Genomic DNA, 16,258 nt, shown 5'->3' with positions numbered 1-16,258 from the left:
TCAGATGTGCTTCTCCTTGGTCAGGATGGTCACATGAATGTAAAGACCAAAGAGTGTTTGCCATTATGAGGATTATGATGGGTACTCACTCGGAGATTGTGTATTGAAGTGTACAGACTACTAAACTGACGTTACAGGGCATCTTGCCAGCTATGTGCAATGGTGTATGGGGTATTGGCCTGCATATTTAGTTAGTTCACCTTTTAATTTTTTGAAAAAACAAAAGTGAACTTACCCTTTAAAGACTCTGCAAGTACAGTAAAGTACCTGTAGATTTGCCAGAAATGCGCTCCTCTCTAAAGTCCTTTTGTGGACTGACAACACACGGCTTTTTTGTGATGTAAGTGAGGTCAGCCCTACCGAGTGCCTTTGCTAAACTGCTCAAATCACTCCCGCTCCCAGATCTCAACACAACAGTTAAATGATTCTGTAGTCCAAGATAAGAACTATACAAGGTAGTTTGTTTTGAGTATTGTTAGCGTGGTCTATGTACGTGCCCGTGTTGTCTGTGTGTGTTTGGCTGGCTTAACCCAAAACAGCATATAAAAGCGTTCTGTATAGGTCACAGAAAAAAAGGAAGGTTATTTTGTCAGCAATAACATAGCGGGCTCTTTAATTAGGTGAACATAGACATTTATTTTGAAAAAATAGGGGATGTGATAACATCCGTGCAAAAAAGATGTCGGTGGGTACAATCAGTGTTGGGACAAGAAACAAGACATACATAACATGTGACAAACAGTGACAAAAATCGGCCGGCAAAATAATGTTGCATCAATAATCTAAATTATCATATAATCAATCAAATGTTAGTTGCAATAATGGTGATTCTTGAAGAGGCTCCTTGGGGGGCTGTGGGTCGCCAATGGGGCTGATGGCCGTACTGCACAATTGTATGGAGTGTTGGATCCAGTGAGGTCACTCTTTTTTGTGTGCTATTAGTCTTAGCTATGACTTTATGGGGAGAGGGCTGGGGGTATCTCAGTCAGAGAGGTAGCTTTGGGGGAGACAGTATGTGTTTAATGTTGCTGCCATGTGGTAAAGCATCAATCGTTGGCATATAGGGTTCTTTGACGGGGACTAGGCAGAGATCTGACAATTGTCTTGATCACTGACGGTAAAATTACCGTTTCTTCACCCCTATTTTGTGACAGAGTGTCGCTCTACGTTTTAGCCTTGTAGCTAGTATTGTTGTGTGGGGGTATAAGGTGATAAAGGGGACTTGTGCAGAGCAAAACCGATCGGGTATGTGCCTCCGATTCCCGCTGACCGCATGTAATGAATGGCGGTTCAGTGCGGTAAGTGGTATCTCACTTGCTCTGACGGCCCTTCGGCCGTTTCTTCACCCCTGTTTAAGGAGCACACAGTACCTCATAGATGATCCGTAGAGCGATTACTCGTGTCCTGCCGCTGCCGGTCTCCGTGCGTGCTGCCTTCTGCTTCTGCTTTCCTGAGGGATCCGTCGCCTGTTAGGAGTGGTGAGGGGATGTGCCGCCGAGCTGTGACGTTGACGCATTTCGCTTCCTGTTGCGTAGCTTCATCTGGACGTGGTTGAGTCAGTCAGCTGATCCCTTATATGTAGATCTTCTCAGCTGTACTGACTTGGGATTGATTGTGACAAGGGAGATTCTGTGTGTGAATTCTTCACACAGGTGGGGGTTGCTGCAAGGGCATTGTTGGAGGAAAGGATTTGGAATAAGTTCACGGGATTTTGATTGGACATGTATTGGGTCTAGAAAACATCGATATTATTTTCAAGATGTATAAATCTGAAAATTCGTGGGTTGGAGTGTGGGTTCATTACAGTCATAAAGCCTTCTATATCTATTAAGTATATACATAAATACAAGGTTACCCTTTGGTATAAGGCAATAGATGTATCAGATATACGTTTACTTTTTCTGAAAAATGGGTATTTATCTTATTTAATTTAATAAAGATGGAGTCCCATTTAGAGATCTTGTCCAAAATTTGTATAAACACAAATTTTGGACAAGATCTCTAAATGGGACTCCATCTTTATTAAATTAAATAAGATAAATACCCATTTTTCAGAAAAAGTAAACGTATATCTGATACATCTATTGCCTTATACCAAAGGGTAACCTTGTATTTATGTATATACTTAATAGATATAGAAGGCTTTATGACTGTAATGAACCCACACTCCAACCCACGAATTTTCAGATTTATACATCTTGAAAATAATATTGATGTTTTCTAGACCCAATACATGTCCAATCAAAATCGGGCAATCAAAATCCCGTGAACTTATTCCAAATCCTTTTCTCCAACAATGCCCTTGCAGCAACCCCCACCTGTGTGAAAAATGCACACACAGAAACTCCCTTGTCACAATCAATCCCAAGTCAGTACAGCTGAGAAGATCTACATATAAGGGATCAGCTGACCGACTCAACCACGTCCAGACGAAGCTACACAACAGGAAGCGAAATGCGTCGACGTCACAGCCCGGCGGCACATCCCCTCACCACTCCTAACAGGCGACGGATCGCTTGGGAGAGCAGAAGCCGAGGGCAGCACGCACGGAGACCGGCAGCGGCAGGACACAAGTAATCGCTCTACGGATCATCTATGAGGTACTGTGTGCTCCTTAAGCAGGGGTGAAGAAACGGCCGAAGGGCCGTCAGAGTAAGTGAGATACCACTTACCGCACTGAACCGCCATTCATTACATGCGGTCAGCGGGAATCGGAGGCACATACCCGATCGGTTTTGCTCTGCACAAGTCCCCTTTATCACCTTATACCCCCCACAACAATACTAGCTACAAGGTTAAAACGTAGAGCGACACTCTGTCACAAGATAGGGGTGAAGAAACGGTAATTTTACCGTCAGTGATCAAGACAATTGTCAGATCTCTGCCTAGTCCCCGTCAAAGAACCCTATATGCCAACGATTGATGCTTTACCACATGGCAGCAACATTAAACATATACTGTCTCCCCCAAAGCTACCTCTCTGACTGAGATACCCCCAGCCCTCTCCCCATAAAGTCATAGCTAAGACTAATAGCACACAAAAAAGAGTGACCTCACTGGATCCAACACTCCATACAATTGTGCAGTACGGCCATCAGCCCCATTGGCGACCCACAGCCCCCCAAGGAGCCTCTTCAAGAATCACCATTATTGCAACTAACATTTGATTGATTATATGATTATTTAGATTCTTGATGCAACATTATTTTGCCGGCCGATTTTTGTCACTGTTTGTCACATGTTATGTATGTCTTGTTTCTTGTCCCAACACTGATTGTACCCACTGACATCTTTTTTAATTTCAATAGGTTTTTATTGAATATTGCAGAGTACAACAAAGAACATGTGCATCGAAAATAACATACATAACACAAGATGCTCTATTCGTATCAAGGAGCAATGCAAGTCACATTACAGCCGTGTGTTCAATCCAAGAGCCAATGGGAGGGGAGGGCGATAGGAGGACCCAACCCGGCCGGCGCCAACCCCGGCCCCGCCCGGATCCCCCATCAATGGTCCGGGGGTGGCCGTAGGCCCGCACCAACGCGGAAAGCGCCCCCCCACCCCCCCCAACCCTGGTGTCCCCGCCCCCGTCCACAACGGCCCAACATTACCAGAGGTAGAGCATCAACAACATTAAGGCACGAAGAGGTAACAAATGAGAAGAAGAAAAGAAAAAGGTCAACAAAACATACTGTGCAGCTTATTGGCATAACAGCTATGACTAAAGATCCAGCTTATTCAGCAAAAATGTATACCCTTGTTAGAATACCATTGCATCCATGGATCCCACAATTTGTATGCTCGATCTGCCGTATTCACTGAAGATGCGAACATCAACTCGTATAAAGCATGAGTGTGCGTAATGCGAATCACCTCAGAGATCCCAGGAATCTCGCATTGCTTCCAGTGTCTGAGAATAGCAAGACGAGAGGCCAGTAGGATATGGACAACTGGTGTCCTGCAGTGGGCCAAGACGCCCTCGATTCCCAACGAACAGACCGCTAGTTCAGGAGTCAATAATACTGGGGAACCCGTTACTTGATTTATGATTGCCGATACTTTGTCCCAAAGCCTTCAAGCTTTCGGGCAGTCCCATAGAATGTGGAATAATGACCCTACTCCTCCGCATTGTCTCCAACATAGGGGAGAGGCCTGGGGTGCAAAACTAGCAATGCGTTTGGGGGTCATGTACCACCTCAGGTTGATCTTTTGCGTCATTTCCCACATGTTAGAGCTCTTAGTGGCCGCAAACGTATGGGAAAGAGACTTCTGCCATGACGCGTTGGAGAACGACTTCCCAAAATCCGCCTCCCAGGCGACATAAGGAGGAGACTTAAGGAATGTGTCCTTATCCTGTAGCCTACTGTAGAACAACGAAATCCCCTTCAGGGTAGTATTTTTAGCCGTTAGGAACTGCACCACTTGCCAGGGCAGGTTCAAGGGGGGCACTACTTGGTGACGTAGAAGATGACTGATTTGGGAATATCGGAAGTATTCCTCGGGGGGAAGATTAAACTCAATTTGAAGCGATCGGAAAGTTTTAACCGCCGGGCCCACCATAAGATCATCTATATGGGATATGCCTTTCGCTTGCCAAGAGGCAATGTGTAGGTTCGGGATCATTGACGGGAGACTGGTTATGGGCACCAATATAGGAGCACACAAGCAACCCCCCACATCGAGCTGTGCGAGCCTCCGCCAAGAGGTCGTCGCAGCCACCATAGTCGGTGGAAAATTACCGGCTAGACGTGCTCCAAGTCGAGTTGCTAATAGAAAGCTACGCAGGTCCCTATCAGGCACATATGAGCTTTCCATGTGAACCCACAGTAGATCCCCATTGTGGTGGAACCAAGGCCTAAGGGAGGAGAGAACCACAGCATCGTAGTAGTCTCTAATAACCACCATCCCCACTCCCCCTGCCCTCTTGTGACGAAAGGATTTGGTGAAGGAGCAGCGCGCCTTCTGTCCCTTCCATAGATACCTACTCAGCAGTGATTGTGCAGATCTAAAGAAGGAGGTGGGTACCGGGATGGGGAGGGTTCTGAATAAATATAGTAGCTGGGGTAACACTATCATCTTGAAAGAGGCAAGTCTCCCTGACCAAGAGAGTTCAGTACGCCCCATCTTATTGAGCCTACTCTGCATATCCTCGAGAAATGGAGTATAGTTGGCCTTAACCAAACCAGCTGTATCTGGTGTAAGGGTAATTCCCAAATACTTGATCCCTTTCTCGGCCCACTCATATGGGAAAGAGGACATCAATCTAGCCTTCACCCCCCGAGGCACACCAATCGCCATGATATTTGACTTGGATGCGTTGACTTTGTAATATGAAATACCATTGAACACATTCAATACGGAGTGCACCGAAGCCAGGGAACGTTCCACATCAGTCAACATTAGGATGACGTCATCAGCGAACAAGCTGATTTTGTGCATCCTGCCGTTGATACATATGCCTGAGATTGCAGGGCTCGACCTAATATAAATCGCCAGGGGCTCCATTAGCAAATCGAAAATTAACGGGGAGAGGGGGCACCCCTGCCTCGTGCCATTGGTTATGGGGAAGGCGTCGGACAGAACCCCGGAGGCCAGCACTCTAGCGCTGGGGGAAGTGTAGAGCGCCATAATTGCAGAGTAAATATGTCCCGTGAACCCGAACGCTTGCAGAGTCCTGGCCAGGTACACCCAGTGGATTCTATCGAACGCCTTCTCTGCATCCAACGCAAGGAGCAGAGAAGGCGTTCTCGTAGTGCCCATCGCATGAATCGCATTCAGGAGCCGACGAGTGGCGTCGTTTGCCTGGCAGTTCTTGATAAATCCAGATTGATCTGGATGGACAATGGATGGCATTATGTGCATTAGTCTATTCGCTATGAGTTTAGCGTAGATTTTTAAGTCACAGTTTAGTAGCGAAATAGGACGAAAATTTTGGGGAGATACGGGTTCCTTCCCCGGCTTCGGCAGCGTAACAATGGTGGCACTAAGCATTTCTGTAGGGAAGGTCGAAGAGGCAGCGGCAGCATTAAATAATGATTCCATGTGTGGGGCCAGGAGGGTAGGAAAGGTTTTGTAATATTCCCCCGAGAAACCATCTGGGCCTGGGGATTTATTGGCAGGGAGGGTAGCTATAACCTGAGTGATTTCAGGGACGGTGAAAGGGGCGTTCAAGGAGCTTAGCATGTCAAGATCTAACTTGGGAATGTTTAATTTGGCCAGAAATTCATCTATCAATGGCTGCGTTGGCTGAGGGGTTTCCGCGTCTGAGCGCAGATTATATAATGAACTATAGAACGATTTAAATTCTTCCGCTATGTCCCGGGGGTGTTGTATTCGCTGTTTGGTGCTAGGGTGGAGTAGATAAGGGATTTTAGTCTTATGCCGCAATCCCCTCAGCCGTCCAGCCAACATCCTACCGGCCTTATTACCGGAGGCATAATATGTCATATTCAATCTCCTATTGGCCAGTTCAAATCTGTCCAGCAGGAGGGATCTCAGCTCCAAGCGTTTCCGTGCCACCTCCTTTTGATTGGAGGGAGAGGGAGAGGCTATGTTTGCCGAGTCCAATTTGCGGATGTCTCTAGTAAGTTCGTCTATACGTTGGGTCCGCTGCCTCTTCGCCCTAGCTCCCATTTTAATAAGGAGCCCCCTAAGCACCGCTTTGTGGGCATTCCACAATAGAAAAGGGTCTGACACATGAGAAACATTATCCTGAAAATAAGCAGTCAAGCCCTTCCGCAATAAGTCAACATTTCCTTTGGTTTGGAGCAATTTAGCATTTAGTCTCCATGTAGTCGAGCCAGGTGCAGAAAAAGAGTCTTCCACAGTTAGTTTAACCGAAGCATGGTCCGACCAGGTTATAGTGTTAATAGAGGCTGCAGAAGACCTCAACATGAGATCACGATCCAACAAAAAAAGATCAATCCTGCTATAACAGTTGTGCGGAGGAGAAAAAAAACTATAATCCCGTTCGGTGCCATGGAGGCAGCGCCAACCGTCATATAAGTCGTTAGCATCAATAAATGGTTGCAAGGCCGGAGGCTGTCTCTTAGGGGTAGACGAAGAGTCCATGCTAGGATTAGGCGTAATGTTGAAGTCACCCCCAAGAAGCAAGGATCCTTTTTTGCAGTTACGCACTATCTTCATCAGTTTCGTGAGGAACCTTCTTTGGCCTGTATTTGGTGCGTATACGTTAACGAGCGTTAGAGTAGTTGCATTAAGCTTGCACACCAGGATGTGGTAGCGGCCCCTGGGGTCCTTAATTTCCCTGATAAGTTTAAACGCTACCGTGTCTCTGATGGCAGTCAACACCCCACATTTTTTGGAGTCCGTTCCAGCACTAAAGATATGCGGGAAACTCTTATGAACACAAGTAGGGGGGTTCAAGTTGAGAAAGTGTGTTTCCTGCACCAGCAGGACATCGCATTGGTGGGACATGGCCTCCTGCCACAGGGACTTCCGCTTTACTGGGTGGTTAAGCCCCTTAGCGTTAACCGTAAGAAAGTTTATCCCCATCTATTGTGTGTAAAAATGTGCTGCGGTGGACTAAATTCAAATAAAACTGTACTCACTAGTGTTTGCCGATGCAGAGACATACGGAAAGAGCTGTGTGTCAGGCCGCTGTTGAAGTCCTGTATGCGAATTGACCTTAAATGACAAAAAAGAGAAAAAAACAAAACAGAAAAAGAATAAACTGTGCAGAGCTGTCCGAGAAATCCTAACGTGGATTGGAAAGAACAGCAGCAAGGTGCGGCATTCGTGCCGCCCCAAAGGAGGCAAAAAACCATTTCAGGCATAATGTCCATTGCCCGAAGGGAACATTAAGTGCTCCGCCGTTACCACGGAGATAATGCTGCTATCCCCACTTAGGTATGGGTGCGGGAGTTCTTTTGGGTGACTAGGCGCCACTCGGGGTCGCCATTGCCGTTACCCCCAGCCTGAGAGTCCCCTCTTTTATCGTCAGGCAGGATGCGCCATTGTTTGAGGAGAGCGATCCCTTTTTCCAGAGAGTCGATCACATGGGTATTGCCAGCATGGGTAACTGTTAGCCGTGCAGGGTATCCCCAACGGTAAGTGATGTTGTGGTTTCGAAGTGGCTTAGTGATGGTGTTGAGGGCCCTTCGTTTCTGCAGGGTATACTGCGACAAATCAGCGAAAAACTGGAGGTTCGCGTATGGAGGGGGCAGGGAGCCCAGGGTCCGGGAAGACCTCATAAGCTGATCTTTTATGTGGAAGTAGTGCAGCCGTAAGATAACATCCCGGGGAACAGCGTCGGGTAAGTACGAGGGCTTGGGCAGGCGGTGGATCCTATCAATGGTCACATCAAGGTCAGCAATTCCCGGTATGATGGTTTTAAAAAGCTCTGTGGCGTATTCACGGAGATTGTCCTGGGACACTGATTCGGGGACCCCGCGGATTTTGAGGTTATTGCGCCTCGATCTGTCCTCGATATCAGCCAATTTCGCCTTAACCCACTCCATCTCTTCATCCCTGCGGTCATGGGCGTCTACAAGGTCGTTGATCGTGGTGGCAAATTCCCCCATCTTGGTCTCCACATGGTCCACCCTGGTATTCACTGTTTGTAAGTCTGTATTAAACTTATGCATGTAAGCTGCCAGATCTGTCTGTAGAGAGCTTCGTAGAGACACCAGCATGTCCTTCAGGACAGTGTCTATAACTGGCTGGTTGTTAGTGGGGAACGCCATTATATCTTCAGGGAGATCCCTAGTGTCATCCCCAGGGTTGCTCCCAGGACTCACCTCCGGCCCAGAGTTGCGGTCGTCCAGCCGGAACCGAGCCTTAGCTGGGCTGCCTGACTGCGGTGTGGAGTTGAGGGTGAGAGTCACTCCCGTCGCTGGCTCCCTGGATGCCGATGGTGAGGGCTGCTGCGGACTGCCGCGTGAGCGGGAAGCCTCCGGCGCGGAGGAGCCGGCGCCATCTTGCCTTCTTCCCGGGGTCTGCTGCATGAAGAAAGCAGTCAGCTTTTGCGGCCGCGAGCCATCTTTTCTTTTCCGCGACATCTCCCCCGGTGCCAGGGGGATCGGGTCACCGCTAGTTCGGGTCTCAAAGATCCCTGGGGAAGCTGTTTGTGCCGCTACTGATCCGAGGTCGGCGGGAGCTAAAGCACTACGCGGCCATCTTGGTTCCCAGCCGGACACGCCCCCCCCCACTGACATCTTTTTTGCACGGATGTTATTATCACATCCCCTATTTTTTCAAAATAAATGTCTATGTTCACCGAATTAAAGAGCCCGCTATGTTATTGCTGACAAAATAACCTTCCTTTTTTTCTGTGACCTATACAGAACGCTTTGTTTACAAGATAAGAACTAACATGGCTCTTTAAGATAACACAGCAAGTGTACAGAGGACAGGACAGCTCAGAATTTCTGACAAGATTAACCTTTTTTTGTTTTATTTTTTGCAGTTATCAAACAGATATAACAAAATGCTTGCAAAAGGTATATTTACCAGACCAAACGAAAGCCAATAAGAAAAGTGCATTCTGGGGATTTACACATTAACTTTCTTAATTTTTTATTAATGTTTATTAATTTAGTTTATAAAGACCATATAATGTTTTTTATAGTTTACTTATTAAATCAGATATAAAAATATATCTTTTGGAATTTTTCTGTGCCTTTACACAATATATAAGATGTGTAATTGATTTTCAATAACCTTCTATAATACATTTTGACAAAGATTTTTCTTCTCATAGAGAAATACCCAATTCTTTCCAAAGAAAAAAGTAAAAAAAATATACTCCAAGAATTCATATGGGGATAAAGAAAAAATTAAAAAAATTCCTTAGATTCATTGTACTTTTTCCTTTCTCACCATGAATTTGCTCATTATTTTCCAATTTTTTTTTTCTGTTTCAGATTACAGCCATGATCTGCTGATGACAAAGCTCTTTCTTTTAAATGCACAAATGTCAAAGCGCTCGAATCACTACTGGGGAAATTAAAAGAGCCTGCTGTGGGGGGGAGGGGGGGGGGGTCGCTGCTGTCCAAAACTCATAAACCAATGAGATCAAAGAAAAAACAAAACACATGTAAGGAAAGTGCTGTACCCTGGTACAGTCATGACATAAATCTCTGGACTCCAGATGTGACCATCATTTGGCTCGAAAACTGAACAGGAGCTGACACCACCCTGTGGCATTAAGACCTGAAGAAGGGGCCACGTCCCGAAACATGTAGTCTTGGCTACTGGGTTTTAATCCCATGTTTCCTTTGCAACAGAGCCGCTTGAGCTTCCCAATCGATACAGCGTTGCCCATGCCTTACGGCTAACCATCTTCTACTTCTGCCAGCTTGTGACGTTATATCCAGGCGACCAGTCCGGATTTCACTGCGAGAGGGCTTTTATTCCCAGGCGTCTCGGCTGTTTCACCTCAGCCAGACGCCCCCGGTCAGGTCCTTCGCTGACTGGAGCATCTCCATCATGCTCCTTTTGAGTTTCCCAGCCAGATCAGGATCACATCTGGAGCCCTGCAGCACGCCTTGCCTCCCCAGGACCCCAGCTGAACCAGCCCCACTGTTCTCTCTGGAGCATATCTGTCACTCATGCAGTTCCATCTTCAGGTATTTTTAACTGGGTCTACAACGTTATATCATGGGATGTTCCCTGCCACTGTATGCTTTGGATCATTTCTAATAAATTGAAATGTTTTATTCATCCAGAGATTTATGTCATGATTGTACCAGGGTACAGTGCTTTCCTTACATTGTGTTTTTTCTTTCGTTTATATGGACTGTTATTATGGAACCACAATAATATGGCAGCACTTTTGGCACTATGGCAGCATAGTGCACTGGAGATGGAACTCTCAAGTGACATCAGCACCTCCCCTTCTCTACTCAAAGAGCAACTGAAAGCATAGTACTTCAATGCAGGGAAAATATCCTCTTAACCACTTCAGCCCCGGAAGATTTACCCTCTTCCTGACCAGGCCCTATTTTGTGATTCGGCACTGCGTTACTTTAACGGACAATTGCGCGGTCGTGCGACTGTACCCAAACAAAATGTACGTCCCTTTTTTCCCCACAAATAGAGATTTCTTTTGCTGATATTTGATCACCTGTGCGATTTTTATTTTTTGCGGTATAAACAAAAAAAAAATAAAAATTTTTGAAATTTTGAAAAATAAATAAAACAATATTTTTCACATTCTGCTATAGAACATTCCCAAGAAAAAAGAAAAATTTAAAAATCGAAATTTAACATTTTAGGCCAATTTGTTTTCTGCTACATATTTTTGGTAAAAAAAAAAAAAAAAAAAAGAAAAGCGCAATAAACGTATTTTTGATGGTTTGCGCAAAGGTTATCGCGTCTACTAACTACGGAAAAGATTTATGTCATTTTTATTTTTATTTTTTTTAACTAGTAATGGCGGCGATCTGCGATTTTTTGCAGGACTGCGACATTGCAGCGGACAGATCGGACCACTAACTGACATTTTTGACACTTTTGTGGGTACCAGTGACATTACTACAGTAATCAGTGCTAAAAATATGCACTGTTACTGTAATAATGCCATTGGCAGGGAAGGGGTTAACCCTGTGGGTAATCAAATGGTTAAATGTGAGCCAAGGGGAGTCATTCTAACTGTGGGGGGGGGGGGGCGTGGCTTCCGGGATGACCATAAAGATATGTGATCCTATATAGCAGGATCACATGAGCTCTGTGATCATCCCAGGGAGGACGATGGTCGGCTGTGTTTACAACAGCTGACCGCCCTCTCTCAGCGGGGAACGATCGCAGGTGTCAGGCAGCAATCGGAGCCGCCCAACACACGCATCGGCGGCGCGTGCTCGCCCCCTTGACTCCCGAGAGAGAGCGCAGTACATCTGCGGTAGGCAGTCGTAAACTGGTTAAAGAGAAACTAAAAAGGCAAAACTTTAAGTTTTGGATAGAGTGAAGATGGATTAGAAGACCTGTCAGTTCTTATTGTGGTCTTTGCCCCCGTTAGGGAGACAACTTTAGGAAAGAACGACTGACAGGGTCGTACCACCACTTGTCCCTGTGAACCACCAGGACAACGCAGCCAACTCAGACACCCCACGCGCAGAAGAAATAGCGACCAAAAAGGCCACCTTCTGCAACAGATTGAGCAGAGGAAGTTAAAATATTTTCAAAAGGAGGTTTTTGAAGTACCGACAGTACCAAATTGAGTTACCAGGAAGGTACCAGGGATCACACCTGAGGAGCCAGATTGCGAACCCCCTGCACATAAGTGTGAACCAAGGACTTCCCCGCCAACGGCCTTTGGAGAAATATGGCCAAGGTGGAAATTTGGCCCTTGATGGTGCCGAGAGCCAAACGTTAATCTACATCAAGTTGCAGAAACTCCAACAGGCGAGACACAGAAAAAGGAACAGGGAGAAACCCCCCCCTCCCCCTGAGACTCACACCAAGTAATGTACGCCTTCCAAACTCGATGATAAACCTTCCTAGAAGTAGATCTCCTAGCTTTCAACAGTGTAGGTATCACCGATTCAGACAGCCCTCTGTCCTTCAGCACCTGGCTTTCAATAGCCAGGCCGTTAAAGCCAGCAACTGTAAAGCAGGATGGAAGATTGGTCCCTGAGACAGAAGATCTTCCCTGAGTGGAAGTTTCCAAGGAATGTCTGCTACCAGCCTCACCAGGCCTGCGTACCAAGACTGGTGAGGCCAGTCTGACTCCACAAGAATGACTGGAATCCCTTCCACCTCAATTCTGCGTAGCAATCTCGACAGAAGTTGTATTGGAGAAAAAGCGTAAAATCAGATGATACTGAGCCCAGGGGGCCACCAGGGCGTCTGCGGCATCGGCGAGAGGATCCCGAGACCTTGACACGAACCTCTGCATCTTCCTGTTGAAACAGGAGGCCAACAGGTCCACATCGGGAGTCCCCCACCGGATACACAGTTAATGAAACACCTCCGGATGGAGAGACCATTCTCCCTGATCCAACGTCTGCTGACTGAGATAGTCCGCTTGACAATTCTCTACCCTTGGAATGTGCACAGCAGAGAGGGCCGGAACACATCGTTCTGCCCACCTGAGGATACTGGCTACTTCCCGGGCCACCAAGGCACTTCTTGTGCCCCTTTGATGATGGACATATGCAACAGCCATAGCATTGTCCGATTGTATCCTCACCGGGCATCCCTGCAGACGATCCATCCACTGGGATAGACAAAGCCTGATCGCCCGAATCTCCAGGATATTGAGCAGTAGACTGAACTCCTCTCGAGTCCAAACACCCTGAGTGGAGTATACTCCAAAGACACCTCCCCATCCGGACAGACTGACATCCGTGGAAATCACTGTCCAATACAGGGGAAGAAAGAACTTCCCCAGGCGAAGCGCCGGAGAGCGGAGCCACCATATCAGAGACCATTGCGTACCCCGGATCAGCAGGATCAGATTCTCCAGCAACTGCGGTCCTTGTTCCATTTGGCAAGAATCTCTCTTTGCAGGGGTCTGGTATGGAACTGAGCAAACGGAACCGCTTCGAAGGTGGAGACCATCAGACCCAGCACTTGTATGCATGTCCTGAGCAACGACCGACGGTTGGACAACAAGAGCAGAGAGTTTTGCCTGCGGAAGAAACACCCGGGCCGAGGCTGAATCCAGCGTCAGACCCAAGTAGTCCAGTTTGGTAGACTGAGTCAGAGCCGATTTCTGAAAATTCAGTGTCTATCCGAACCCTTGTAGAGTTCACACAGTAAATTTCCAAATCAACTTCTAGAGCCGATGAAGACTCTGCACACAGAAGCAGATCGTCTAGGTATAGAAATATAAATGAACCCGCGCTTAGGAATATATATTGTGTTTCCACAATATGAAAAAATGTATCAAAATCAACGTGCATGATAAATTATAAATGTGGGCTGCTGTTGATAAAACAAGGTGATCCTTTTGTTTCAGATATATGATATGTGTATCAGCGCTGCTCCCTTATTTAACCACTTAAGCCCCGGAGGATTTGGCTGCTAAACGACCAGAGGGCATTTTGCGATTCGGCACTGCGTGACTTTAACGGACAATTGCGCGGTCGTGCGACGCTGTACCGAAACGAATTTGGCGTCCTTTTTTTCCCACAAACAGAGCTTTCTTTTGGTGGTATTTGATCACCTGTGCGATTTTTTGATCACGCGCTATAAACAAAAAAAGAGCGTAAATTTTGCAAAAATAGCAATATTTTTCCCTTTTTTTTATATGAAATTCCCCCAAAAAAAAATGTAAAAATCAAAATTTTTTAATATTTTCGGCCAATTTGTTTTATGCTACCTATGTTTGGTAAAAAAAATCGCAAAAAGCGTATTTTGATTGGTTTGCGCAAAAGTTATTGCGTTTACTAACAAAGGGAAAGATTTTTGTCATTTTTGTTGTTTTTTTTTTTAACGCGTAATGGCGGCGATCTGCGATTTTTTTTGCGGTACTGCGACATTGCGGCGGACAGATCGGACCCTTGACTGACATTTTTGACACTTTTGGGGTTACCAGTGACATTTCTACAGTAATCAGTGCTATACATATGCACTGTTACTGTAAAAATGCACTGGTAGTGAAGGGGTTAACTTTATTTGAGAGGGAGGGGCTGTGTGTGTCCCTAGGGGCGTGATTCTAACTGTGATTGGCTGTGGCTTCAACTGTATGAGGAGTGATCAATGGATCTACATAGTAGATCCATGTGATCAGCTCTCATACAGAGAGGAGAATGACAGGCAGCTTGTTTACACAAGCTGCCTGACTTTCTCCCTCTCCCCCGCCGATCGCAGAGTGGCCGGCGGCGATCGGGTCCGCCGGTCACGCGCGCGGGGGGGTCCGTGACCACGCGGGAGCGGGAGCGCGCCTCCGGCGGCGCGCGCTCGCTCCCTAAACCCTCACAGGCGAGCGACGTAGACCTACGTCACTTTGCCTGTGAGGGGCTGACCGCCCACGTAGATAGTCGTGCGGCGGTCGGCAAGTGGTTAAACGATATAAAGTGCTCGGTGCCTACTTAAAATAAATATATAAATATTGGATTACTAAAATTGTATGTTCAAATTATTATATGTGCCAATCCTATGTGCAATTAATGTGTGTAAATCCTCAAAATATCAGCTCAAAAACTTGTGCAATTTCTTGATGTGCAAAAAAGCATAAATAAATAGATACATTCATATACATTAAATGCCAAATGAATATGCATAAAGTGCCAAGTGAAAAAGCATCCTTATAGTCTACAATGATATATATATATATATATATATATATATATATATATATATATATATATATATATATATATATATATATATATATATATATATATATATATATATATAAGTGCAAAGTGAAAACAGTCCTGGTAATTAACAATAACTATTTGGTGAGGTAGATATTCCAAAAGTGCTCAAACTGTGAAACAATAGACCAGGGGTACTCAAATGTAAACTTGAAAGGTCCACTTACAAATTTTCCATTCAGTCCGAGGTCCGGAAAAGTGACCGTCAAATTCCAAATACAGAACGCCAACAACAAAAAAAGGCATTCCCCAAAACTTGCCCCCATCCAATGCAGAGCGAGCATTGTGCGTGCCCCCATTAATGCAGAGCGACCATGTGCGTGCCCCCATTAATGCAGAGCGACCATGTGCGTGCCCCCATTAATGCAGAGCGTGTCCCCATTAATGCAGAGCGACCATGTGCGTGCCCCCATTAATGCAGAGCGACCATGTGTGTGCCCCTATTAATGCAGAGCGTGTCCCCATTAATGCAGAGAGACCATGTGCGTGCCCCCATTAATGCAGAGCGACCATGTGTGTGCCCCTATTAATGCAGAGCGTGTCCCCATTAATGCAGAGCGACCATGTGCGTGCCCCCATTAATGCAGAGTGACCAGTGTGTGTGCCCCCAATAATGCAGATTGACCAGTGTGTGTGCCCTCAATAATGCAAAGTGACCAGTGTGTGTGTGCCCCCAATAATGCAGTGACCAGTGTGTGTGCCCCCAATAATGCAGAGTGAAAAGTGTGTGTGCCCCCAATAATGAAGTGACCAGTGTGTGTGCCCCAATAATGCAGAGTGACCAGTGTGCGTGCCCCCAATAATGCAGTGACCAGTGTGTGTGCCCCCAATAATGCAGTGACCAGTGTGTGTGCCCCCAATAATGCAGTGACAAGTGTGTGTGCCCCCAATAATGCAGTGACCAGTGTGCGTGCCCTCAATATTGCAGAGTGACCAGTGTGCGTGCCCCCAATATTGCAGAGTGACCAGTG

At 46.3% G+C, this 16,258-nt stretch overlaps 1 pseudogene across 1 annotated transcript in view; it reads right to left on the bottom strand.

Annotated features, from left to right (window-relative positions):
- LOC309562031 (RNA-binding region-containing protein 3-like) overlaps positions 1-16,258 on the bottom strand; it is a 126,971-nt pseudogene that overhangs the window by 98,485 nt on the left and 12,228 nt on the right. The window lies entirely within an intron of this gene.

The sequence above is a fragment of the Pelophylax lessonae genome (genome assembly GCF_965119305.1).
Source record: "Pelophylax lessonae genome assembly, chromosome: 8".
NCBI lineage: Eukaryota > Metazoa > Chordata > Amphibia > Anura > Ranidae > Pelophylax > Pelophylax lessonae.
This window is presented reverse-complemented; position numbering and strand designations above follow the sequence as displayed.